This window comes from Zootermopsis nevadensis, unplaced genomic scaffold (assembly GCF_977971745.1).
Source record: "Zootermopsis nevadensis isolate Lab colony 2312 unplaced genomic scaffold, Znev_1.0 Znev_ptg000012l, whole genome shotgun sequence".
Taxonomy (NCBI): domain Eukaryota; kingdom Metazoa; phylum Arthropoda; class Insecta; order Blattodea; family Termopsidae; genus Zootermopsis; species Zootermopsis nevadensis.
Window position 1 is genome coordinate 4230007 of NW_028259144.1, and position 26189 is coordinate 4256195.

General features: G+C 37.6%; 1 long non-coding RNA gene across 2 annotated transcripts in view; it reads left to right on the plus strand.

Moving 5' to 3' along the window:
* The window catches only part of LOC110832624 (uncharacterized), a 149865-nt gene that overhangs the window by 102215 nt on the left and 21461 nt on the right, over window positions 1-26189 (plus strand). Inside the window, exons 3-4 of one of the 2 annotated variants that reach the window (XR_015534900.1) lie at window positions 8008-8170; window positions 16559-16942. This is a non-coding gene — a long non-coding RNA (uncharacterized LOC110832624). Of the gene's footprint in view, window positions 1-8007; window positions 8171-16558; window positions 16943-26189 lie in introns of those variants that run through there. The other variant, XR_002543970.2, reaches the window with a different exon arrangement.

Genomic DNA, 26189 nt, shown 5'->3' on the forward strand with positions numbered 1-26189 from the left:
GTGTTTTGAAAGTCGCTGCTACGTCTTTCTAACTGGTAGTCAGTACACGATGCTCGTGGTACTGGTCATCCGGAGACTACTACTATTACTGCTACTGTTACTGTTACTATTACTTTTACTTGTTCAATTTTATCAGTCTAATCAGAATAAAATATTATTATTAAATATTAAAATATTACAATTAACATTTAAATATTTAAAATATATTAAAATGATGCTCTCTATAGAAATGTTAGATTTACATTTAAATGTTAATTGTAATATTTTAATATTTAATAACAATATTTTATTGTGATTAGACTGATCAAATTGAACAAGTATATATTCAACACAATATGGCGCAACATTATCATCTCATTACTTTTACTGTTACTGTTACTACTACTAGTAGTACTGTTGTTGCTGTGTTATTATTATTATAATTATTATTATCCCATCTATTCACCACTTTATGGGGTGTGTACTTCCATGTACCCGAGACAGACCTTGTCCCTAAGGTACGTAGGGCAGCAGCTATTTCCGGGATACATATTGTTTTTAATATGTATTACATGTATTATATTATTTTATTTTACGACAGCGTCTTTCGTTATTATTATTATTATTATTATTATTATTATTATTATTCAGAAAAGAGACAGTCACTTTCATACAAGATTGTTCATTGTTTAATTGTAGTATAATTTCCCAGTCAGGTGTTTTCTTTCCTTAAGATTTTTCGAGTGAATCTGTTGCTTTATATACACGTTGTCCTCCCTAAATGAATGTGTATACTGATATTTGGTGAAGAATACAAATTACGAAACTGCCCATTATCAGTTTTCTGAAGCCTCTTCTCACGTCCTCCAACGACGCACAGCGTAAACTAAATTGTGTGCGTGTTAGTCGTTGACGCGTGGCGTTAGGACGTTGTTGTACTTCGTGTTTCGACAGGGGATTTTGTCTCCGTCAGTACCGGCGCGTTAACAGTCGCAGCTGTTTGGTGCAGCGAGCGATCTGTATGCAGGGGCATGTCTCCGAAAGTTTTACCGACTGTTGGATTATACCCTAAAGGAGCGTCGTGCGCAGAATCCTGGGCATCTGCGAAAGTTTGTCCAGGCCAGATGAACTTCGTTATCTCATCCACAGCAGAGCGAGCATGGTCAGGACAAACAGGTCTCGTCCTCTAGCACAGTGGTATTCAACATTTTTTGTTCGCGTACCCCCAGATATAATTTCTCTTCAACTTTGTCCCCCCAAATTTGTTGGTGTATAATTCAAGTTATATATAGTATATAATATACATCTAAAATAAATTAAATAAATTACATTACTGATTATTCAGTGTTTATCATAAAATAATTTATTTTTTAAATTTCGCGTACCCCCTAAGATGTCTTCGCGTACCCCCAGATATAATTTCTCTTTAACTTTGTCCCCCCAAATTTGTTGGTGTATAATTCAAGTTATATATAGTATATAATTTACATCTAAAATAAATTAAATAAATTACATTACTGATTATTCAGTGTTTATCATAAAATAATTTATTTTTTAAATTTCGCGTACCCCCTAAGATGTCTTCGCGTACCCCCAGATATAATTTCTCTTTAACTTTGTCCCCCCAAATTTGTTGGTGTATAATTCAAGTTATATATAGTATATAATTTACATCTAAAATAAATTAAATAAATTACATTACTGATTATTCAGTGTTTATCATAAAATAATTTTTTTTTAAATTTCACGTACCCCCTAAAATGTCTTCGCGTATCCCCGGGGGTACGCGTACCCCAGGTTGATTACCACTGCTCTAGCAGATGCTCAGTTAAAACTACAAATTTAAGCCTTTAAAGCAGAGAGAGTGAGAGAGAGTAGATGTAGGTACAAAGAGAAAATCGCTGGGTGAAGTGAGAGTTACCTTACTTTAGGTGAAGAAATTGCATTACTTTGTCAGGTGATTCCCAGGCTTTGCCCAGTCGTCTTTCTAGTGAGGGTAGTTTGCAAATGAAGACAGTTCTGGGTGTGACGTCACGAAGAACTGCGATTTGCGTGCGGCTGTACTCTCGTTGACTGACAACTGAAGAGAAAACAAACATTCTCTAATTTTATCTGCCGCTAGCCTCATTATGAGCACGGAAATGAAAATGTGCATTCATGAGACAATTTATATTCTCTCGTTTCAAGTTAACTTTTGTTTTTCTTCTTACCGAATTATGTTAAAATCACGGTTTACTGTTTCTTTAGAATGAAGAGTGAACATTAATTGCTTCATAATACTCAGCGTGAAGGTTATGTTGACGACTAAAGAATTTGTAGCGTAAATATAACGTCTGTTATTGACTTCAGTTTAAGGCGTTACTTGAATAAAATTCAGAATGAAACTGCCGTCCTCATGCGAATATGTTTAAAGTAGGCGTGAACATATTCATTTTGTTATACTTCTACGGGATAAACCATGTTCATGTTTATATTTGACAGCCGCAATGACTGGACCATACATCACCAGATGTTTATGAGCAAACATATAACCACCTTTAATCTGCTTTACCTCCTATACTTAATGTACTTATAGGTAAATATTTTATCTACGCGTGGTTATATCGAGTTTATTGTGACAGTTTCAGAAATTAAACTGCTAAATTTTTAATTTTTTGTACTATGCTAACCAAAAAATATGCAACTGATTTTGTGGTACTTGCGATATATAGGCAATAGTTTTAAAGAACTAGGGCAGAACGCTCCTTTCGGAGCTCCTCGGAGGGGTTGGTCAAGTTTTTAAAAAGCAACGAACCCCTTCGGGGGGGGGGGGGGGGGGTTGGTTGCTTTTTAAAATCTTGTGTAAGAAACTAAACTAAACCCCCCGAATGGAGGGTTAAAACACTTGACCAACCCCCTTTCGGGGGAGCTTGATCAAGTGTTTAAAAAGCAACCAACCCCCTTTCGGGGGGGTTGGTTGCGTTTTAAAATCTTGAGTAAGACACTAAACTCGGCATTGTTGTGTTGTACTCGGCATTGTTGTGTTCCACAACAATGCCGAGTTTGTTTATACTCGGCATTGTTGATGACGTAATTTATTGACAACAACGAGGAATCACAAATTTTTATAATAGATATGTCTAAACATGTGTTTTTGTTCCGTCCTTAAATAAGTAGTGGGTTTGGTCCTTGATGCAACACATTCTGAAAACTTTTCTTTGTAGGAATATAATTTGGTTCTTGCTATCTGTCTCCGTGCGTCTTTTGCACCACGTGCGTGAAAGGTACGTATATAATGACAAGTATACTGTCCGCATGCGTGATATTACTCTATGAATTTATATTAAATTTAAAACTGAGGTCTACGCTGAAAGTTATAGAACTAAAATTTGAGAAAGCTGTGTCACAAAAAGTATGTATATTATTTTAATTACTCTTATAGTATCGTAAAAGAAATCACTCATGAATATTATATCCAGCTATTTATCAGCAATAAATGGAAACCGAGGCCAAACACATCTGTGAAATCTCCATTTCAGAGTAAATCATCCCACTCTTGTTTAGTTCCTGGAATTGTGTATTACTGAATACATGCAAAGCCTTGTTTATAAAATACAGCTGTTCCAGTTGTTATATATTATATATTTTTATAATCCAGTGTATTTGTATACGAATTTTTTTATTATGAATTTAGTATGTATTCAGGCAATTTGTAACCATTTTTTTTAGTTTACGATCAAAAAAAAATAACGTAATGCAGTTTCCACTTTGCATTATGTAATCTTTATGAAAAAGAATTATTCGCCATGTGGCTGTCACGTCGAACTGCGTTGCTTCTCAAACACCAAGTTTTGGAGTTACTTCCACATCAGCGCACTTCCAGTTAGCAGTGAGCTGTCAATTTGTGCCACAGGCGTCGGGAACTTTTTGTTAGACCGCCGTCCGATGATACAGATTTTACAGAGTAGATTAGAACTCAAACCCGAATTTGAGATTTGTAGTTCTCAAGGGGATGATGATGTTTTTGATTATGGTTTTCAGGGTTCTGATTTCGTATATTCTTAAAAGTGATTCCCAGTCTTTTGGATGAACGAATATCCTCGAACAAACCCCTTAAGAAAGTAATCCAAATTGCAATCTAGCCGTCTGTTCTAAGGTTAAAACGGAGACAGTATGATTTCATCTCATGGCTTTCTCATATTATTGGTCCATACGTGGTTTAATGACACTTTATCAAAGACAAAGGTATATTTAACTTTTAGGTATTTAAAAAAAGATATTTATGTTGATAAGGAATGGAAAATTTTTCTTATCTTTTATACGTGGTTGGACAATCCAATATGGACTGAGAAAGTAGTTACAGATATTAGGAAGTAACATTTGGTTTCTTTCACTTTTTACACAACATGTTTCCGTAGTTGGTTATTTAATAACACCTTATCACGTTTGGTTGTTATGTAAGAGTAGATTAAAGAACGTCCACTGATAAAATGGACCGCAACTGTCACTTTCCGGCTCCAGGCCGGAAGTTGTTGACTCGCCGCCGATCGCTGCAAGGTTTTACTGGCACGAGTCGAGTATCGCGCCATAAAAAACAATAAAATCAACTTATCTGTGCTATAGCCGTCCCTGCGTTCAACTTTATTGATTAACGAACTGTATAAATTATCAAGTTCTTTTTTGGAAATAGTCACTGATAGCGATATATATGATGTTCTGTGCGTAATCACTTACAGTCCATTTTATTTTAACATTCACTCCGTGTTGGTGCATTACACGTAATGTCCTATATCACGCCAGGACGCCAGGTGTGGTACATTACTGAAAGAGAAAAAAATTGATTCAAAATCCAACTCGATAATTGACCACAAAAGGTCATTTACTTTTCAAAATCCATTCGGTGTTCGTACAAATAACTTTTAATAAAAAATTGACACTTTGATCATGTCACGATAATCTGACGCCAACCGAAACAGAAACCCTTTCTTTCACATCCATTTTACAAATGGGCCCCGGAGAGTTAATGCATAGGACACTGGTTCCGAGCTTTGTGTAAACAGCACGCATTTCAATCAAACAATGAATCCTCATTCAGAAAAAAAAATAGTTAACTTTAAATCAAACAAGCGAGAAACAGCGACACTCTGAACTCTAAATTTACCTAGGTAAAATTTTATATCACTTTTTGTAGCACAAATTCGCTGAGTGCATCTGAAATGCTGTAGTTGCGAATCAGCATATCAGCTGACAAACGCTATAGAACTATGAATTACGTTACAATAATAATATCATCACGTGACCAGTGTTTTGTATGTATTTTGATATTCATTTCTAGGTAATATTTTTTCATGCGTGAACATTTCGTTTAACCTGTTATTGTCATTAGAATTAGCTTATTGAAATATCTGAATCCAAAAACAAAACTCACATATCGTAATTAGGACATGTGAATCGGATAATTACACATTTCTAGTACCGGTGCCACACTTACGACTTCGTGGTTATGATGATTGCTGTCTCCAACATCAGGGCAGTGATGATGGAGGCATCAAGTACCTCTGAAACGTAGGTAAACTTCGCCAGACTCCACCGTGCAACTCAGACTCGTTGCTGAGAGGACGTGAAATCGCGACCTCCGTTCTATGTAAAAAATGAAAAATTTCTTGGCCAGCTAAGCTACCGTTATTTTTATTTAGTGTTCTGTCTGACGACAGGTCCATATGAACAGGATCCTTCGATCCTTTTCTCGGACTGGGACCTGTTCATATACGTTCTTGGCAGATGATCCAGAAGTGGTTTGCCATTGCCTTCTTCTGTGTGTGAATGGAGTAATTGTTGGGATGCCACGGAGAAACCGGGGAAGCCCCCGGAGGAAAACTCCGTGTTGCCTAGACCATGGCCTTGCCCAACACAAGTTATAAATTCGGGCACCGCCGGGAATCGAACCCGAGACCCCAGGATTACAAGGCCAGCGTTCTAACCGCTGGGGGTACGCGAACAAAAAAGATTGAATACCACTGGTCTAGCCTCCTACCTGCGGGATCGGTTTTATTAGTGGGCAGGAATTCGTTTTGATTAAAGGTGTTAGCAAACAGTGGGTTTGAATTTCTTTTTTAGAGGCGTTAATCTTTCAACCATAAAGTGAATGAGGATCGATTAAATTGATGTAATTCTGAAATGATTTTTACTGATCGAAGAGTAGACTCTATATGGATTAGACCAGCTGAATTTGTAATTAGTGTCATTTCAAGTCACAAACATTAAACATTAATATTTCACATCAAATGAAACGGTATAAATTCCAAATGTCACATGTTTAAAGAACAGTTAATTAATTTCGAGTCAATTAATTATCCTTTATTTCCTCCGCTCTTATTGGAAACGTATCATTCGATGTGGTTTGTCGTCAATGATCGAAGCTATTTGAGGGAAATTTGGGATATAGCGGTGCAATTACATTTGACCACACCGACCAGGCATCACAGAATCGGGTAAATAATTTTATAAATGAATTCAGAACACTTTAATTTCAAAATTAACGTTGATCATGTGAATAAACTCGATATATAAGCACGAACAATATACAGTTTCTGCTGTTTATTTTATCCAGAACTTCCTACATAGACTGTACAATAGATAGGCAGACTGAATAAGAGACTTCACGCTGATAGTAGGATAATATTAAAGTGTATTTGGGTATGAATTCGGTTGATGAAGCTCAACTATTGGCAAATGTGGGAGAATTTTGTGAAGCCACTAGCGATCTTTGGTGTTTTTGAACAGATAGATACCTGTAAAACTGCTCAGGGAATTATTTGGTTTGTTATATTGTAAATCAATCCAGTTGACAGACTCAGACGTGGAGGCAGTATTGAAATGAATCCCGGTTAAGTAGACTGTAAACATACTAATGGATTGGACTTACTCATCATGATTCAGTGACAAGTTCTTATGATCACAACCAAGTTTGCTGTCAGTAACTAATTACACGGAGCAGGAGTCCGTGAAGGGTAGCAAATAGTCTCTCAGCGAATGAAAAGAAGCCCTCGTTTTATGGAACCCGAAGTTTCAATTCATTTATATTTCATGATTTCCATATTATTATCATTTTATTAAATCAAAATCATAGTAAAACTTGTATAATTTCTTATATATATATATATATATAATCCATGAAACACCATGTGAAACTTAAAAACCTTTCATTTAGGATGCTGTCACGTATCACACTTTCGCACGGCCACCATATTGGCATTATTGATGACAAAGTTACGAGGGACTCAGTAATAGAAACCTGAAGACGGATCGGTGTTCTTTCGGAAATTCAATAGAAAACGAAGCAGCAGTGTGGAATGTCTGAGTCCGTCTGCAGTTATGTTGCGATTTTAAAGCTAGCCATTTCCTAGCGTTTTTACGCTAGAATCATAAGTGGAATTCGGAACGAAAGAGATAATACAGAAATGCCCATGGCGTTCTTCTGGGCTGCGACGATATGTATACTCTTGTGCGTGGGTGCTGACATTTCGGAGGAAAAAACTGCCTACGGCTTCAGGGCTCGAGCGTCATCGCAACCCTTTTAACGGAAGCTCATGGAATTATAGTTCCTGGAACTGCGCCTATACAGGAATTCTTGCCACCTCCGATTATAAACTTCTAGAATTACAGACTCAGTTATGTATCTAACTCTTTCAGTAAAAATGACTTTATTTAATCGGTTTTAACATTCATGGGTCGCTAGGCGTCCAGTACGATCCGCATTTCTGTAGCGTTGAGGCGTGTATAAAGAACCTCATTCTGCGTCATTCAGTGCGTCTGACGTTTGACTCCATGAGCTACTAGAAACTTTGTTTTAGTTGCGATATATTCACGTTAATTTTATTTGTTTATTCATTGCTTCTTTCCTTGTTCAGGTAAACGCTTTTATACATAATTTTGCTTTCATTAGACTACCCGGAATGTGTAAACATTGTAATATGGGCTTTTGTGTTTTATAAAATTGCAAATATTTCACGTTCTCTAACTTGCAAACTATGTTCTTTGTGTTCACAGAACGTTTTTGGCTCAAAAGTCGACAAGCGGTGAAAGGGTGTATTCGGTCCACCCATGCTGAGGAATTAAGTGTTCTGTACTGATGACGCCAATTTGCAGACCTTCGAGATTTTTTGTTCCCAGATTTCTATTGAGATAATTCGGCAATGAATGGATTTTTAAGGTAGGAAAGTAGAAACACCACTACCTTACAGATCATAAAATGTTAAAAGTAATTAAACTTTTGAACTTTTGTAACTCATACAGTTTCTTCAATAATTAGTCATCAGTTTTAACCAGATATATTCAATCCCGTTGCCTTACCGATTCTCTGACCTTGTTCTAAGAATTTTTTTTAAATCCGAGATTTAATTTATTTCAGTTTGAAAATTCTCGTAGTTAGAGTTCGTACAGCAGATGGAAGAATTTCTGTTTTACAACTGGCTACTTTTTCCGCGTTTCATTTCCTTTTAACGACTAAACACTTTCTGTTACTCATTGCTATTTCCCCCTCCTCATCTGCTCCCCCCCCCCACAGCTTTGCGGTGTTTAATTGTGTTTTTTTCTGTCAAGCGGCGTAGTAGAGGAAACAGATTTTTGATATCGATTACTGCGCCCCTCAGTAAATCGGAGACATCTCATATCCTATTACGTATGCCGTCAAACATTATTCTTAATTGATAGCGGTCATTAGCAAAACCACGAGTCCAGAGAGAGACTTTCTTTCGTAAAAAACTAAGAAACAACACTTATGAAACGCACTGTTTACTTTAAGCTTGATTTATTATTTACAAGAATAATTGGTAAGTATCCGATGTTTTCATACACTTTCGTTCACTGACACAATTTGTTTGATCTCGTGTCGATTATACAACCTACAAATTGTTGAAGGAACACTGCGTGACTCATGTGGTTATGTGTCTTTTGCATTTCACGGTAGGAATGCATCATGCGTTTTTAATGCGTTTATGATTTGAAATGTTATCTTTCTTATATATTATCTTATATGCCTTTATGTATGGTCACTGGTTTTGTATAAAGGTTCAGTGAACACGCGTGATGGAAATGAACCCATAAGAAAGAGAAAAAGAGGTCAGAAGCTAAGATTCCTCTCTGGAAATCGTTGTTTCGATTACCGTTTTGTGCCTCAGGAAATGAAGCTAATGAAGTTTCAATCGATTCATCCTCGTCTCGTCCTTAGGGAATTCTCAGTTTCCTCTTCCAGTGGGATCACGTCTCACGTGTCTGGGTAGTTCTGTTTTATGAACTTCAAATTCACCTCAGTCGTGTTTTTTATCTGATAGTAAAAAAAAAATACTGTAAGCGACTTTATTAAAAATACCGATTACATTTTTAAGTTATTTCGCTTGAATAGAAACTTCAAAAAAACCTCGTCCTTATTAAAATACGCAGAAATTTTTTGATGCGTGATTTTGTCGGTGTTTGGCTCAGAAGTTGTTGATAAAATACAGCACGCTCTGCTCTTCGAATGCTGATATAAATCTGACGCACATTAATAGAAATTTGTATGTATGGAATGAGGTAAGGTTCTACGAACATATCCACTTATTAATACCGTGTATAATATTTTCTTTCGTATTTAATCGTCTAGCCACGGTGGCCTAGCGGTTAGAACGCTGGCCTTGTAATCCTGGACCTGTCGTCAGACATAAGACTAAATGAATAAATAATAAATTTAATCGTCAGGATAATACAGCGTCGTAAATATTTATACTGTGGCTTATCGTATTAGCATGTTTATGTTTTTCCGAATATAATAACTCATAAACAGGAAATAAATTAATTAAATGTTTTTTGTGATTTTGGTACTTGCTGCTTCCATCAACATCGCCCTGATGATGGAGGCAGAAAGTACTCCGAAACCTTGGTAAACATTTACCAGACTACACGGCACAACAACCCAGAAGACAACCATCAATATTAAAGCTGCTTTTCTCTCTCTTTGAATTTTACGGGTATGAAGTACACGAAGTTACGTACTTTTACAAGTGTTTGTCAGACGGAGGAGAGGTTTCTTAGTTTTAATAATTCATGTCTTGTCCTTCAGAAACAACTCTAAAATTCACTGCACGTCATAAAAGGTATATTATATTATCAGAGGGATGGAGTTGCTGATCGAAGCGTGCATGGACTTTGAGGCGAGGTAATTACGCCCTCTGATTTCGCATTGGTGTCTTCGAACCCCACCAGGGACTTAAAATTGTTCGTTCGCCTTCAATCATCGTATCCGACCAACCACCCACAATTCGTGACTCGCCTGTGGTGTCTCTCTGCCTTGTAGTTCGATGTATGATCGAGATGTTTTGTATAATGGTTTAACCAGTTTATTAATCATTAAATGACGTTACCGTTGTTTCTACTATATAAATTCGCGTATTCGCCATTTTGTTACGTTTCGGTAGGAAATCGTAAGGTATTCTTCTGAGAAGGGCTTCAGTGGTATTGCGTTCATATTAACTTTTATGAAACCCTTATCAATTGCTTCTAATTTAAGGATTCTAAGACGCAAACAGGTCTTATGTTGATGACAGTTTTTATTTTATGTAATTTTGTAGGCGAATTTTAACACTTATATTGGACGATAGCATCACATTTAAGATATTTGCTTTGGTTGTACTGCTGTAAGGAAACTTTCTTCGACCCTTATTCAACTTTACGTCACATGATTGTATTGCATTTGGTTGGTTTCAATTCCTGGACAAGCAATTGGGATCGTTTTTAGTTCTGCAGTAAATCTCTGGAAGCCTTGAAGGATGAGGACCTTGACGTAAATACTTTTGATTACACACTTAATATAATTTGCCTGTCTTTATGTTTTAATTGTTTAATTTTCGTTTAATTTCCGGCACTCTGTCTAACCCAGTTTGCGCAACTACAGTCAATGACTTCCTCTCTTAACTTTACACAAAGGGACTGAAGGATTGAATTTAAAATAGTTGGCTTTTAATTTATCCGTATTAGTAATGACCAAACCAAAAATAAGCCAACTTAAATTAATGTTTTAAGAATAGTTAGAATCTGCAGTTATTTTCATAGGGCAAAGGTACGGACGTCTGGTTTTAATGCAAGCATAACACTATTTTTCTGACCACAGATTTTCCATTATGTATTTCCTGGCTCTTGCCTTGAACAGAAATTAAAATTGTCTTATTAAACGTCTCTCAAACTTGGCGAAATAATTTTTTTATAACAAGCTCTCGTTAATGAATGTGCCAGTCTTATCGTGCACAGCTGCAAATGCCACTGAAACGTCAGACAGGAAAGGGGTTAGAATTGGAAGGAATCAGATACAAGTCTAAAGGAATGATTAAAAATCTGTATTACCAGAGAGAAATCTGATTTAATTAACACCGCTTTTACGATGTTATCAGGCTTAAACCAGGAACAGCCTCCAGGGCATATTCGTCTGTAGAGAAGTTCTTTTACGATTGAGTTGCCAATTCCTGTTTACATTACTCTCTCATTATATTTTAATGCTTTTTACTGTGTGCGTGGTTGTTTGTCCGTCTTCAGATTCAGTCGTTGGTATCAGATTAATAGGCATTAATGGACCGATTTTCTGCATGGCTTGCTCTTGGAAGTCCTTGACTTCAGCAATACCGACATGGCTGTCATATGACTTAGAAATGAACATAATGTGTTAGAGTCGAGGGCAAAAGTCCCACCGCCTGTTATCGGATCCACTGAGTTGCTTTCTAGACCAACATTTGCAGTTGTCAAATAAACTCGCCCGTGTCTTTAACCATTTTGTTTACCATGAATTGCTTTAAGTACAAAGAATTAATTTTATTGTATCAGTTAATCGGCTGTAATGATTAACATTTACTTATCTCGTGTTAGGTTCCTTTCTCCAAATCTCTTTGCACTAAAAGGTCTGTCGTGTTTTATAGAGAGGAATCCTCTTTCATTTGTTAATTATTACTCAGAAGCTCATTTCGATGAAAGGATTCCTATATCGCACGTAATTCGTCTACAGTTTAAAACCTTCCAATAACATTAGCAAGGAAACATGCTTTTGTTACGTGTAGAAAGAGCAACTCTGTGTGTTTAATACAGTTCGAGAACTCGCCATTTACAAAGTCGTATTTACAGTGTAATTACCTAAGGAATAAATTTCTAGAGCACGTTTCGTTTTTGTAGTTCTATGGTGTAGTCTCAAATAAACCTGGCAGCTGAATGCTGGTGTACGTCCAGATTCAACTAACTTTATTATAAGAATCTGTCAAGTGTAGAGTCAACGCATTGGACCCAAGAAATCCTCGGAAAAGAAAATTTCTTTGTCGTTACAAAGGCAATCCTCCGGTACAGCGCCACTCAACAACTGTGGGAAAACAAATGTACCATTAAGCATTATAATTGAGTCCGATAATTATTAACTTATATTTATTTACATCACCATGCAAATTGAACATTGGATGAAAGAAGTCGTAAGATAATATCCGTCACCTGGGATATTGTTCCTTGTAGTTTGGGAAAAGTTTACTGACGTTTCAGAGGAGCTTGCTGTCTACTTCATCAGACTACATTGCACAACATGCCAGAAGCCAGTCAACTTCATACTAGCCGCCGTAAGAACCTGAAGTCTCGCCAAGTAGTAATTTCATTTAAAATCTTCATTCAGTGCTGCTTAGATCCTTAAGAAAGGGGCAATACGAAAGTGCTTTTTTTTTCTGTTTATGAACCTGTGCTAAATGATAGCAGGCCACGGAGTAATTGCGAAAAAGTCATTTAAATTAAGCGCGAAGTCCCCTTTTACTTAACTTATCTTTAAAATAAATATCCGACTTAGCTCACAGTATTGGCACATTCATTCATGTGCGTCTTTTCACAGATGAAGATGAAACTAAGTCCATGGTCGTAATGCCCTCTTCAATAGATGCCGCCGGGAGGAGACAACTGTAATTAAATTCGTCTCGCATTTCAGTCCTGAATTACTCCACATTTGCTTTTAAGGTCAGAACAAAATGTTCTCTGCAGAACGCGCGAAGTCTTTCTCCCTCCAGATGTCTGAATCTCTAAGGTTAGGCTACAAGGAAATATCAATTGAGAATTACGAAAGTAAGAGATTTCTGTGCTTACATTTTTGCTAATGCAGATTTCCACTGCAAAGTTTCTTTCTTTCTTTCTTTCTTTTTTTTTTCGTTCAAGGTGCAGCATGAGACACGCAGAGTTCCTAATTTCTCGAGGTTTTCGGGCTTGAATGTCTGTCTCCAGCCAGGCTACCCTGACTTATGTAAAATATAAAATAGTATTTATGATAATTTACCGTATTATAACTATAACTTACAGAATTTTCTGTCATATCGTAAAGTTAAAATGGAAAATGTTGATCCTGCTTCTGATGTACAATAAGACACCCCCCCCCCCCCCCACCTTTCTGAAGCGGTGTGTAATTGATTATATTCTGCTTGTGGTGGGGTGAGCGTCTACATTGCTTCCCTCTGTCGGTGGTTAACTAAGGGAAACCATACAGCATCCTTCGAAAAGCAAACATGTGAGGCGAGAGTAATTACAATTTCTCTGACAATAACGTTGCAAGTTAGAAGGCAGAATAGTGTTTCTTCTTTTGGCAGTCTAAATTCACGAGCCATGCGTATCCGAATTGCTTACTCTTAAGATTCAGTTCAGCGCATCCTAAATTAATTACAGCATACCAGTGAAGCTTGGGCAAGCGACAGTCTACTGTATCAAATGGAAAAGTAGAAGAATATTATTGTAACTTTCTATCCAATGACGTGGAAAGATGAATATGAGGTTGTGTAGGCGATGAATGTGGAGGAACCGGCTCTAGAATTTCATCATCCGCCTGGAAAATGTGGGAAAATAACGAAAATAGCCAGGATAACTGGTAACCCAGCCGAGATTCGAACAAAGTACTTTCGGAGTTAAAATCTATACTGTATCTCTGCGACAACCTTGTCGGTCAGTGAGATCATTCTGTAGGTGAATGTGAGGAGGAGACCAGTGAGTAGAAACTAAATTGGAACACACTGTAGAATATAAGGGTTCGTTATTTGTACACAAGTTTGTAATTAAGCTGCCCTGAGACTCCTCTGCCACGCTATATATATATATATTTTTTAAAAAATGTTATCAAGTCAGTAATTAAAGACTGAATTCGCAGATGCATGTTTTGAAAAATGGACTACGTCTCATTAGCCAACACGTAATCACGTCTCCTAATATCGGCGTTGCTTAGTTGGATTTAAATTTCGTGCTGTAATGAAAATCATTAGTTATGATCGCCTCAGCCTAGATATAGGATAAGTGAAGATTCTGTTCTGCCGATGGTTACAAATGCGTCTTGTTAGTGGAGCTAAGTTTTCCAAGCTGTATTTTTCGTTAGTAGCTTAATAAACGTGTCCAGGCTTCATCCTTGCAAATAAACCATGCTTCTGTGAAAATTTATTTATTCTACATTCTTCATAACATGAATAAGATTTTAGTTTAATTCGCATTGTAAGGCAGAATTTAATGAAAAAATTTCAAGAGGGGATAAAAATTGCACATAATGAATCTTTTCTTTTCTTTGATGTATTCAGGAACGAGTGCCCGGCTTTTTCAGCACGCTCGTAATAAAAAGAATTCCTTCCTCCTTCCTTCTTTATGTCTAAAGAGAAATTGTCGTTGTGCGATGTTAATCAGCAAGAGTCCTCAGTTTGGGAATCTTCACTTCCCCACGGAAACGAGAGAGTTCTTCTCGACTCTTCTTGGTCCATAACGCACAAGTTCGCTTGACGGCTGCGCTGAACAGAAAAGTTACAATATGTAGCATCCCATTATTAGATATGATTCGTTACACACCGACTAGTATTCTTAAAGCCGTCCTTAATTTTCCCGCTTTCAAGAACGAGTCTCCGACAACCGACCCATGACATTAAAATGTATTTATTGGAACTTATTGGGGAAAATTTCACTGCCCGGAAGAGTATTCGCATCACATTCATAATGTTAGTAAGACTATATGAAATTAATGAAATTAATTTCCGATTCTTAAACTAATACGTATCGTCTTCCTTCGTGATCTGTTGGGATGAACTAGGAAAAACAATGAATCATAAATTGACATTTATATGTTTCAAATCTTACCATGATACAAAATAATTGATGCAGAGCGTATAAAATAAATCTAATTAAGATCTATCTTGTTTATTTGAAGTGAGTGATAATTAGTAAATAACAAATATTGTACGATTAAAATCAACTGAGACCACTTTACATAAATATTTATATCAGTAATAAATGAACAGTGATACAAATGTGATATGTCAAATAGTGCCAGTGTTTATGCACTGTATACACATCCATGGGCACAGAACATTTTTCAGAATAAGAATTTCAAGTGCCATCCAGTGAAGGGTCGTCAGTTATCTCTGAGCCTTAATGGTTCTTACCTCGAGTAGACAATCTTACTAGCCTTGACGTCTACACCAGTAAGTAGGAGAAATAATTTATTCTTGACGTATTATTTTTTAAAAATCATTGAACTTGCATAGACGGATGGGACAAATCAATGCAGTTTACTGATTTTAAGGAGGGGGCCCGCCCACGGTGCCAGAAATTTGAGAAACTCTGCTCTATGCACTACTGAAAAATAAATTTCTGGGCTTACTGAAAACTGTTAGTTTATCAAAAGTATTCTGGTACCTAGATCTAGTTGTATGATTGTGAAGACCGAGGAGGGAAATTTCCTTGAAATGCGTGTTACCTTCTACCTCAACAGCGTCTAGTAAAATAACAGACATTTTGTATATGATAGAGGGCTTAGTCTGAGATTGAGTTATGAATGCAGAATATGCTGCGATATTTCTCCTTGTATCCCGAGATACACATGGCCGTTTCGTTCTGTGTATGAATACTAATTGTTTTCTACCTGACGTCGAGACTTAGCTACAGCTCCAGAGCTCCGCTCTTTTGCATACAGACCTTGATTACAAAGCGACATGTGCATTAGTGGCTAATGTTCTATTCCATTTCACTCAGTCACTTGTAAGCCAGTAGCCGGTTTTACGACCGTTGCTTTTACAACAGAATTCCACAAATATTTCAGTTTAGTTCTCATTCAGGATTTAAATCCTTCACGGCGTTGAGCCCGAAGACGGGTTTCTTATGGGTTTTGGAGCCGTGAAGTCTGTCAGAAGTTTACCAGCGTTTCATTTCCCTGATGATGGAGGCAGCAAGGACCTCTGAAACGTTCGTAAACTTCTGCCAGACTGCACGGTGCTGCAACCCAGAAGACAGACGTACATTTAAATTCTGATTTGTTTTAAGATGAAGCTACCTTCGTGTTTGCAGATGCTTCTACCAAAGAAAACACACCCGATGTGTTACAATAATCACAAAATTGAATCCCGTCCTTCCTCATGTCTAATCTCCATAACAACACAACCGATTTTAATTAAATACGGTATTATAGATCTACATTAAATGTAGTCACAGTTGATACTAGATTTAATTTGTTCCTTGCAGTGAATGAAACTTCAGAAATGAGAGTAATTCTTGACACACTGATAGCCTATTAGCTAATCAATAAAAATATATTATTTTACAGAATCGGAAGGTTCATTACCGAGCTAACAGGAACCCGCCACTGGACCCAGAAACAACCAAATTCAGTGACAGATCGACATTTCAGTCAGACTAACGTATTCTAAAAGATAACCGGAATCGATAACGTTAACCAGTAATCTAAGGGAAAAGTGAAATCCGTGTTATTATCTTGCTGATTCCAATGCAAACTTCGCTGTACTTAAAGCGACACGATCCTCGCCAACCTTTTTACAAGTCTTTTTTATTCTTTCCGCCATTACAACAGACGGAAGGTACAAACTCAGATCCCAGATTATTAAAAACTTCCCTGCCCGTTGAGACGTAATTGATCCGACTGCGAACGGCCCTTGTTTGTCTGCATTCTGTAAAATAAAATAATAAAAGAAAACGGATTTCATATCAGTAGTTTATTTACCCTAGCTTCTGAAACCGTTCGAGTTCTTTACTGTGTGCTGCATACTGCAAAGTTTACCCATCCCTAGTTAAATTTGCTGTCGTCTCTGTTATCCGTGCAAGATTCAATTTTGTACCTCTTACGCCATAAAGTTGCTTCTCTGATTGTGCGTGACGCCCTCGGCGTAACATAACCATTCTACCGTCGGTTCGCTCTAGGGGTAACCAGAACCGTGGGTAGTCACTACAGTCCACGACTGTAATCTTGAGACTCGCAAGGAATGCAGGAAGTCCGTCCCCACTTCCTCACTCCGCAAGTCTCAAGATTACAGTCGCGGACTGTACATGCGCTAGCATTATTAAAATTCCTTTTGTTCCTTTTGTCACTTTATATGAAAGAATTTTTTTTCTGGGATGTCAATATTACTTTAGATCCAATACACGAAGCACGAGTTTCTATGGTTTTCCTCAGACTTTCTAACTAAAAAGTTTAAATAATGTATCAGATTGTGTTTTGTTTTATATTTCTACAAGTATCAAATTGCAACAGACGTACCATATTTGAGGATAAAACGCTGAACTGTGAGCCGTCTAAACAAGAAATATATAGGCCAACGCTGTTTACTCTCTGCGGAACTAGTAAACATTATAACTGAGCTTATATGGAAGGCAAACTGCAGAATGTTCCAGGTTATTTGAGGCACTGTAATAAATGTTAACATAACTGCATTTAACTAACTAGTTTAAAGAAGGCTGTAGAGAATACCGGCAGAATTGACTCCTTATTGTAAAAGTCGTTGTTTGCCGAACAATTTTGAATGTTTGTGTTGTAAATTTACATGTCACGGAAATCCCCCAAAGAGGTAACTCCCAGCCGTCGGCAATTTATCGCCGACGTGCTTACTGCTGTGGGTGGGAGTGAGCGACCCGCAGGAGTACAAGCTGAGTGTCTGGACATAAATCGGACAGATTTACGCGTGTGTACATTCGAACCGAGTTTTGTCTGACTGGAATTTTCCACTCACCTGACGGTTCCGCTATTAGGCCTACACGAACACTCGTAATAATTCTTTTGGATACATTTAAAAACAGAATATTACACGTGTTTTATGGTTTACAAGAAATTTTAATAGCTTTATTTTGGAATCTCAAATAAGATCATCATTATATTCTGCATCTTATTACACTGGGTGACAAGATAATAGAGAACGAGGTGAGATTTTGCACGCATTTATTGTTTCTCTAACACCTCCTTCTAGTCCTATCTAACGTACTAGTGGTCCCTATGCTGATCGAGATTAATCCATTTATATCAAATTTCTCTACGAACATTAACGATATTGTCTTCCCATCAAAGTATAGGGTTTTTTTCTCTCTTAATCTTAAGGACTCGTACGCAGATAAGTGTATTCAAAGTTGTAGCCCCGTGTGAACAGGTGAACCTTTACCAACGTTTCAAAATTCCTTTCTGCGTTCATCATCAGGGCGAGAATTAATATTTAAGGACTTGCACGTAGGTAACGTAGGGATTGGGGCTCGGGTTTTGCGAACACGTTAATGAATCCTCTAGTAACATAAGATGTGGGGATTTTCTTGGCTACCCGAAAGAATTATTAGCTTCAGTAGGACTCTGCAGCATACAGGCCTAGTTGGTTACACCAAAATATGGCCCGCAGATTATATTACTGCCCTACTTTGTCTCTCTTTCCGTAATTAATAAAATGTACGTGCCTCCTTTGTAAGTGTAATAATATACTTTAAAAAGGTGTTTTAAAATTTAATGCTAACGAGGCTCGGGGGAGGGGGGCTTAAGAGTTATGTAAAAAAGGAGAATAATGGACTTCTCATATTAAATTTCTTTATTAAAGTATGATACAGTTTTCAAAGTTATAAACAAAGCTTGGAACAGCGGCTGACAAAATAGTATTTAAAATGAGTAATTTCTTTAAGGACATGGACTAGTAAGTTACATAAGGACGGAGCTTGGCCTCCGGATGAATTAACTGCTTGAAACACTAAGTTCATTTAGGGAAAAAAAGTAATTTATTTTCAGTATGTTTCAGGCTCTTGATACATGAATCTTGCAGTTTGGGCAGATGCATCAGAAGTGCTGGAGATGGTTCTGTTAAAATGTTACACTGAAATTGTTCATATAGCCCTAAAAATTAAGTAATTGATCTTAGTTCCAGGCAAATTGCCATTTTTCCAGTTACACCGTTACGGTTTGCGTTTTGTTGTGTTGGTTTCGGGGCAGTATCCCGACTCCTTCCACTTTTTTTTTTCAATTTATCCTGCACAAAGTGTCTCTCTTTCCGTACTGCGGTGTAGTCAGACTTATGTACGGGAGAGAGTGTAGTTAAATGAATAAAGCAACAATTTCGAGCTTTTTCATAGATAAACATTATCATTTGACAAAAAAAGGTCTGATCGCATTCGACATCCTGTTCAAAGCCCTCAAGATTTTGGCCTGAAACAAGATTTTAATTTCGCCTAGGTTAGAGGGACGTGTTCTGGACTTTTGTAACACGTATTATGCTTCTAGCGATGTCAGAATTCTGACATTTAGCTATCCTGCCCCCCCCCCCATGTAAATAAATTAGTAGAAAGTGATTTATACATAAATAAAATTTGAGGATCGAAAAGTGAATAGCACACCAAGGGAGTGTATAATTTTTTTACTACTCACAGACAACGCCTGTGTACGCTACAAATCGAATTACCCTACCCCACTCGAGTGCATTCGCCTCTCCTAGTAACAGGAATTTTCTGTAGCGACAGGTTATCGATACTTGTTTCTAACCGAGAGTCAAACTATCTTTTATCGGTATACATTCTTGACAAGTAAAACACCATTCAGGCTGGTGAAGCAGAAACGCTGTGGACTTGTGTTCAGCATGCACGAACAAACTCCGTGCAGTAGCGCATTTTGGAAAGCTGATGTTATTTCAGTTTTACAAGACATTCCTCACTTTAAATGTAGCCTGTGTTCTCAGTAGACCGCTACTTGAATATCTTGTGCCAGCTGGGCCTAATTACATCCTACCTTAATATGTTTGATGTTAAGAAATTATTATAAAACCACGAGAAACCTCAGTCAGGGTAGCCGGTATCCAGGGCGAGCATTGAGCTCGTGACTCCCCGTTTAATAAGCAACATCGCTTCTCACTCACCTAACAGCAGGAACTTTAGTCACAAGGAAAATTACCTAAAAATATATTTAAATTTGTAGTGCTCTGCCTTCTAGTGCCTTCTTCTGTTTCAAATGTTGTCGTATTCGTTTCTCGTTACGCCACTGTTTTTACGCTGTACTGCCTTCAGACAAACTCCGAGCTCAACACTTGCGTTCTGTGACTGTAGCGCAAATAGAAGGGAAACAAAAGAACTTTGTTTTCAGTAATGAACGTCTCATGGAATAATTAAACTGCAGTTTGAGGAAATCACAAAAGAATAACTACGACACAACAGGCAGGTTGACGGCAACCTAACATAGGGTTTATTTCCGGGTGTCATTTAGAGGAGGTCCTCCTACGAATAGCTGTGGCCCTATAGTGTGGGTAAGTTTCAACATCACTTGGGATAATTTACAAAAATCATTCCCACTTGTTCGGGATCATCGGTTGCGTGATTTAAGCACTCGCTTCACAGGCCCAGTGAGTCTCTCATAATATGAGGCCCACTTTTCAGAACAAGGCAGAAATGATTTGTATACTCTTTCCCTCAGACGAGATTTCTTCGAGTTTAAAACTTCCCCTATAAGTTCTCTCTCTTCTTATTTCTTTTACGGACAGTTTTTATGTACAGTTTCTCTTTCCACCGCTTGTTTCCTACTGCTGTTCTTTGCCTAATGAAGTGACTTATGTTAACCACAAAGATTTTGCTGTCGGCTTTATCTGTTCTAAAACCTCCACGAATTAGACCATTGCACGTGCACTGATTAAGAATTTATTCTAAAACTATAAGAATATGTACTCACGTGACATGATTTCTCGCACAGTAATTGGCCCATCCTAAAGCCTCAAACTTACACAGCATAGCATAACACAATACACACGTACATGCATCCATTCCTCTACTGGAGTCAAACCCGAGACTCCACAGCTTTAGTGCTCTAAAGCCACACGCGATATAAATAATAGAGTAAATGTAATTTGTTTAACGACGTTATTAACAGTTCAGATAATATGACGTAAAATAATAGTATGATTAATGTAATTGGAAATATGTGGAAGTAAGCGGTCATGGGTTCAATACTTACTGCATCTACTTTTATGAATAATTCAGAGGCTGCGTTGTTTACAACACCGCTAGCGTATTGTAAATTATCGTCTGCTTATGTATCATTCCGCTTATGATGATATTCGGGGCTGACAGGCTGATTAGCTGAACCGCGTAGTTTACCATCGATCAGCAACGCTTCTGACCCAGGGGCTGGTCACTCTGACACAACATTACTGCAAGCAGGCAACACTGCTGCTTAGTATTCGGGGTATCTCAGGTTAGAAGCTTGCCCTAACAGAGGCTATTATTACTTAAGTATTTCTTAATTTTCGTTTTTTTTTTTTGAAGCAACTGCTGGGATTGTACCGTAATTTATACCACTGAACTTTTCTTCGAAGTCCATCTTAGATTAATTTGCAAGTCAGCGTACCATTGGATGTTATTCGATTCTTGTAGTTGATAAAGCGTTACTAAATAACCCATAAATGACAGTCGCTCTCTTTTTCCACTGGAAACAATCTATGCAGTTCAGAAATCGTCTTTAAATAAATGAAGAAAGACCCCCCCCCCCCCCCCCGCTGACCATATATTTATAACCAATGAAGTTAAGAAGCGTCATTAAATAACGAAGAAACTTAAACTGTCGTTTCCCTCTCCTACGCATCAGAAAATATAGTTACATAACCTAAGAAACACAATCATAGTTCAATTCGATGCTATATATGACGAATTCAGTTGATAAAGCTCCGCATATGCTTTGTAACTTTCGCAGTTGTGAAAGCGTCGTTATATAACACATTAAACAAACGCAGTCGCGCCCAGTTCGCCCTTTATAACCTTTGCAGTTGAGAGACCGCCTTTAAATAAATCAGTTTTTAATAACGGCGGACCGTATGAAGCTGTACCATTGTCGGGGCGCGGCTTAGGGCTGTTCACTTGTAACTTGTACTACCAGCCTCCGGGCTGGTGTGCGTGTCATGGAGTTATATGCAAATTTTCGGATTTTGCGCATAAAGATGACGTAAGAGGATTCTGAAATTTGCATCACGACGTAGCTCCTGCCGCTTGTGGGTCTAGATGTGTGGACTTTCTGGAGCTGAAACAGATAGGCTTTTCAAATAACGAGCCCTGGAAGCTATGCTTCCCACTGGAGCATAACTGGATCTTATATTTTTCGCTTGCATCCCTTTGTTCCAAGTTCTAGGAGTGAAAATTAACTAACAAGGCTTAACACTTAACGTAGTAAGATACAACAAGGATTTAACAAAAAACTAATATGCTTGAATTATCATAATTTTCTCCTTAGTCTTGTTCCATTCCGTGTTTCCGAGAAGTATTCTGAAGCAGGACATTCTTGTAAAAAAATGAAAAATAATGAAACCATAATGCCGACGAAACGTGAAAAGAAGGGAGATTTCATTATAACTGGAATTTACAATATTGTAAGTTACCTGTTCTGAATTATAGAGGTAAAATTTTAATTCCAAGAATAAAAGGACTCACTGTTGGTAATTTAAACGTGAAGAGTTCAGAACTACCCACCTCCATGGAACATAGTCCGTGGAAACTGTTAATATGTTTCTTGTCTTTTATGAAACCCAAAATTCATTACCGTTCTCACAGCAGCCTGTCACCGGCCTCCGTCCTGAACTTGATTAAACCAATTCACACACCCACATCCTGTTTCCTTTGCTATTATCCTTAAATCTACACATTGGTCCTGAGAGTTTTCAGGCTTCTACGCGTTTCTTATAACTCCTATGAGTGCTACATGATCTGCCACTCATGCGGGATCTTATCACCCTAATAAAATTTGATTCAGAGTACAATTTATGAAGCTCCTCTCTTGTTTGTTTAATTTTAACCGTCTAATCACAATAAAATATTATTATTAAATATTAAAATATTATTACAATTAACATTTAAATATTTAAAATATATTAAAATGATGCTCTTTCTTTCGAAATGTTCGATTTACAATTAGAGCATCATCTTTTTCACGACATGTTTCGGTTTTCAATGAACCATCTTCAGGTGTATAATCGATATAAATTCAAATGTAATATTCTAAATGCAATCCTTCGTCTGATGTCCATTAAATATCGGAAAGTTATCCTCTTCTAGATCAATTGTACTTTGTTATCACATTCAATGTTGTTTCGTAAATGTATGTCGCGTATAGAGTGATCTTGCGTGGGTGAAATATTTGTAGTGTTTTTTTATAATCGGTCAGATATGAAGAGTGGAGGAGGTTCGTCTGGAAGTAATGTTGTGTTGGAACTCCTCTCTGCCAAGTTTTATCTTGCCTCCCTCTTACGTCAAAATATTCTCCTTGGCACTCTGCTCTCCGGTACCTCCGTGTTCTTCCATTGATGTAAGAGACAAAGTTCTTCAGCTATACAAAACAACAGGTAATGTTATAGTATTGTGTATTTGAATGTCTGGCTTCTATTCCTGCGAAGTCGCCTTTTGGCCTAAATTGAGAATTTAGCTGTCACAATTATCGGCAGTGGATGGAACAACTTATACTTGGGCCATAGTTCCGTTAGTTAATTTTTTCGTTTGTTAGTTTCATTACGTCTGGGTAGAAAGGATACAAAATGTTCAAAGAAAAGTGTTTAGAAAATTGTTGGGAAATGGAACACGTGAATGCTTACTAAGGAAAATGTTTTGTAATCGATACGAAGTCGAGAACGAAAGGAACGGAAGAACAAATTGAAGCGGCCTCCGTGGGGTTCCCGGCCTTAATCTTTACTACGAAAGAAAGATGAGGTCTGCGTTATTTTGTAGAACCTGCTGCGGTGTAGATTCGGGTAAATTACTTTGCGCCTGGGCAACCGTTACCAGGGGCTCGTAGCGGCCGAGGGGAAGTCTTGGTCACGTAGAAAACATTTATCTCAGGTTTTAGTTACGGATAGCAGTTCAAGTCATGCAGTCAATGACGCAGTGTGAGTTACATGAACGTTCTGTTTGTGTTTTAAGTGTTCGTTTTATTTACGTTGAATATTGTATTCAAATGGTTTAAAGTTTTTCAGTTCTTGAGGTAATATGCGTTTTGAATGAGTAGTAGATTCGCTGTCAATTTCCCGGAATTTTTGACATCACCCAGACGCTATGTTGTATGCCTCCATTTATAATTATATTTTAATCTTGATGAAAAGGTCAATGTTAACAGGTCTATTTTGTTCCACGTAGTTTTCTTTATATAACGCTGTACTACGCTGGACAAGAGACTATATTTAAGAAAATGGGAGACCTCCTGACCTCCTGGCCACAGGTTGCGTGACACAGGATCGAAGTACCAGGAACACTGAATATCATCCACGAATATTCTCCGTGCCTAAATTGTGACAGGTTCTTGAATGACCTTCAACACATTTAAACTGTATTCTAGGACCCTATGATCTTTAACAAAGTTCAGAGATTTTGTCGAAAATTGTAGATCAGATTCTGGTAAATCAATTGAGCAGCACTGAAAACATGCTTAAGTAATGGTTTACGTTCGGTCATACTATGTCGGATCCTAATTGTCTCAGTTGCATTAAGCCATACTTGAATGCTTCACGTTGAGAGCTAATCGCTTCAAGTTCACAGCAGGCCGCATTATACAGCTGAAGTGTGTAAATGCAGAAGTGTGAATTGTGCAGGAGTTAGTTTTCCTCTGGTTTCAGTGTGAACATGTCGTGTGGTGTCATGTCTCTTGTGGCAAGAGAAGTGTGTGATGCGTGGTGAATATCACACACTCTCAGACGTCACTGTCGTAAAGTAGTATCACGATAAATCGTCTCCCATTCCAGTGGCACTTAGTAAGACTATCAGCTACACTGATTTCTTTTATCTCCAGACAAACACGAAATATCATTTTAAAATATCACGGCAGTCATTAGGGCTTATTGAGTAACGTGACAGGGATATATAAAGAAAAGTTGCACTTACACAGTTGATCCGGAATCATCGATGGGTAATCTTAGTAGCATGAATTGAATAACTACTTAACATAATCTTGTTGTCGTCAACAGGGAATGGGTATTTAGGAGTATTTTCCGAGATTGAGGCGTGATGCAGCTTTTGCAAAATTTTCGCTAAATTTTGTATTGGGGAGTTATATATATTTCAATTTTGGTTAAAATCGGACAAACATAATGGGCACCTTGTATAACAACTTAGACACGTTTCTTTATGTTGACCTTGAAATTCTAAACCAGAGATGCCCCACGCCCTCTGATGTGACTTTTGTAGTTCGCAAAGGTCGAAGGTCATAATTTTATTCTGCCTTAGCATCATCTAAAATTTCTCTTGTTGTTTTTAATATCGTTTGCTGAGTTTCAACTTCGGAGTCTGCTTCGTGTTTCTCCTTTTTGTAATCTGTCATTGTTATTCTCCAGTAGCGACGTGTGAAATCTTATATACCTCGTATCTTGGAGTTTTGGGGAAACAACCCTCTTCTAAATTAAAGTAGAACACTTTTCATGAGATTCTAAAGTCATGTACCTCAGATTCATTTTTATTTTAACAAAGATTTTCTGTTTAAATAGCCAATGAAATATTTTAATGAGCTCGCAGCCCCCCCCCCCCCCAAACCAGTATTAATTTCGCACTAGAGTTTCTGCAGCAGAACCGGCACTTCTCGCAGTTAAACAAGCTTAATGTAATCAATAAGATTGGAATTTGTTTCTTTAAACATTACGTCAAATATGTCCCGCAGCAAGGCGATGAATCCGCTAACAGGAAAGTTCTAGCCTTAGACTACACGCAAGACGAGGGTGTCGGAGAAGTTGCCGCATGAACACGGCGCTCAGATCGGCGTATGTATACATCGTTACCAAAACGTTCAATAGCAACCAGGCGACAAATGGAAACTTTTTGAGTTGATTTTCCAGTCGATGAATACTTCAGTTATTGTACTTTAAATGAGATTTGAATAATGAAATGTTGAATTCATAAAGGCTGTTCACGGCCTGTACACTGTCTCAAGTAGATGGTTGAATGACTTCTTCTTGTAGCGGAGACTTTTTTCAGAG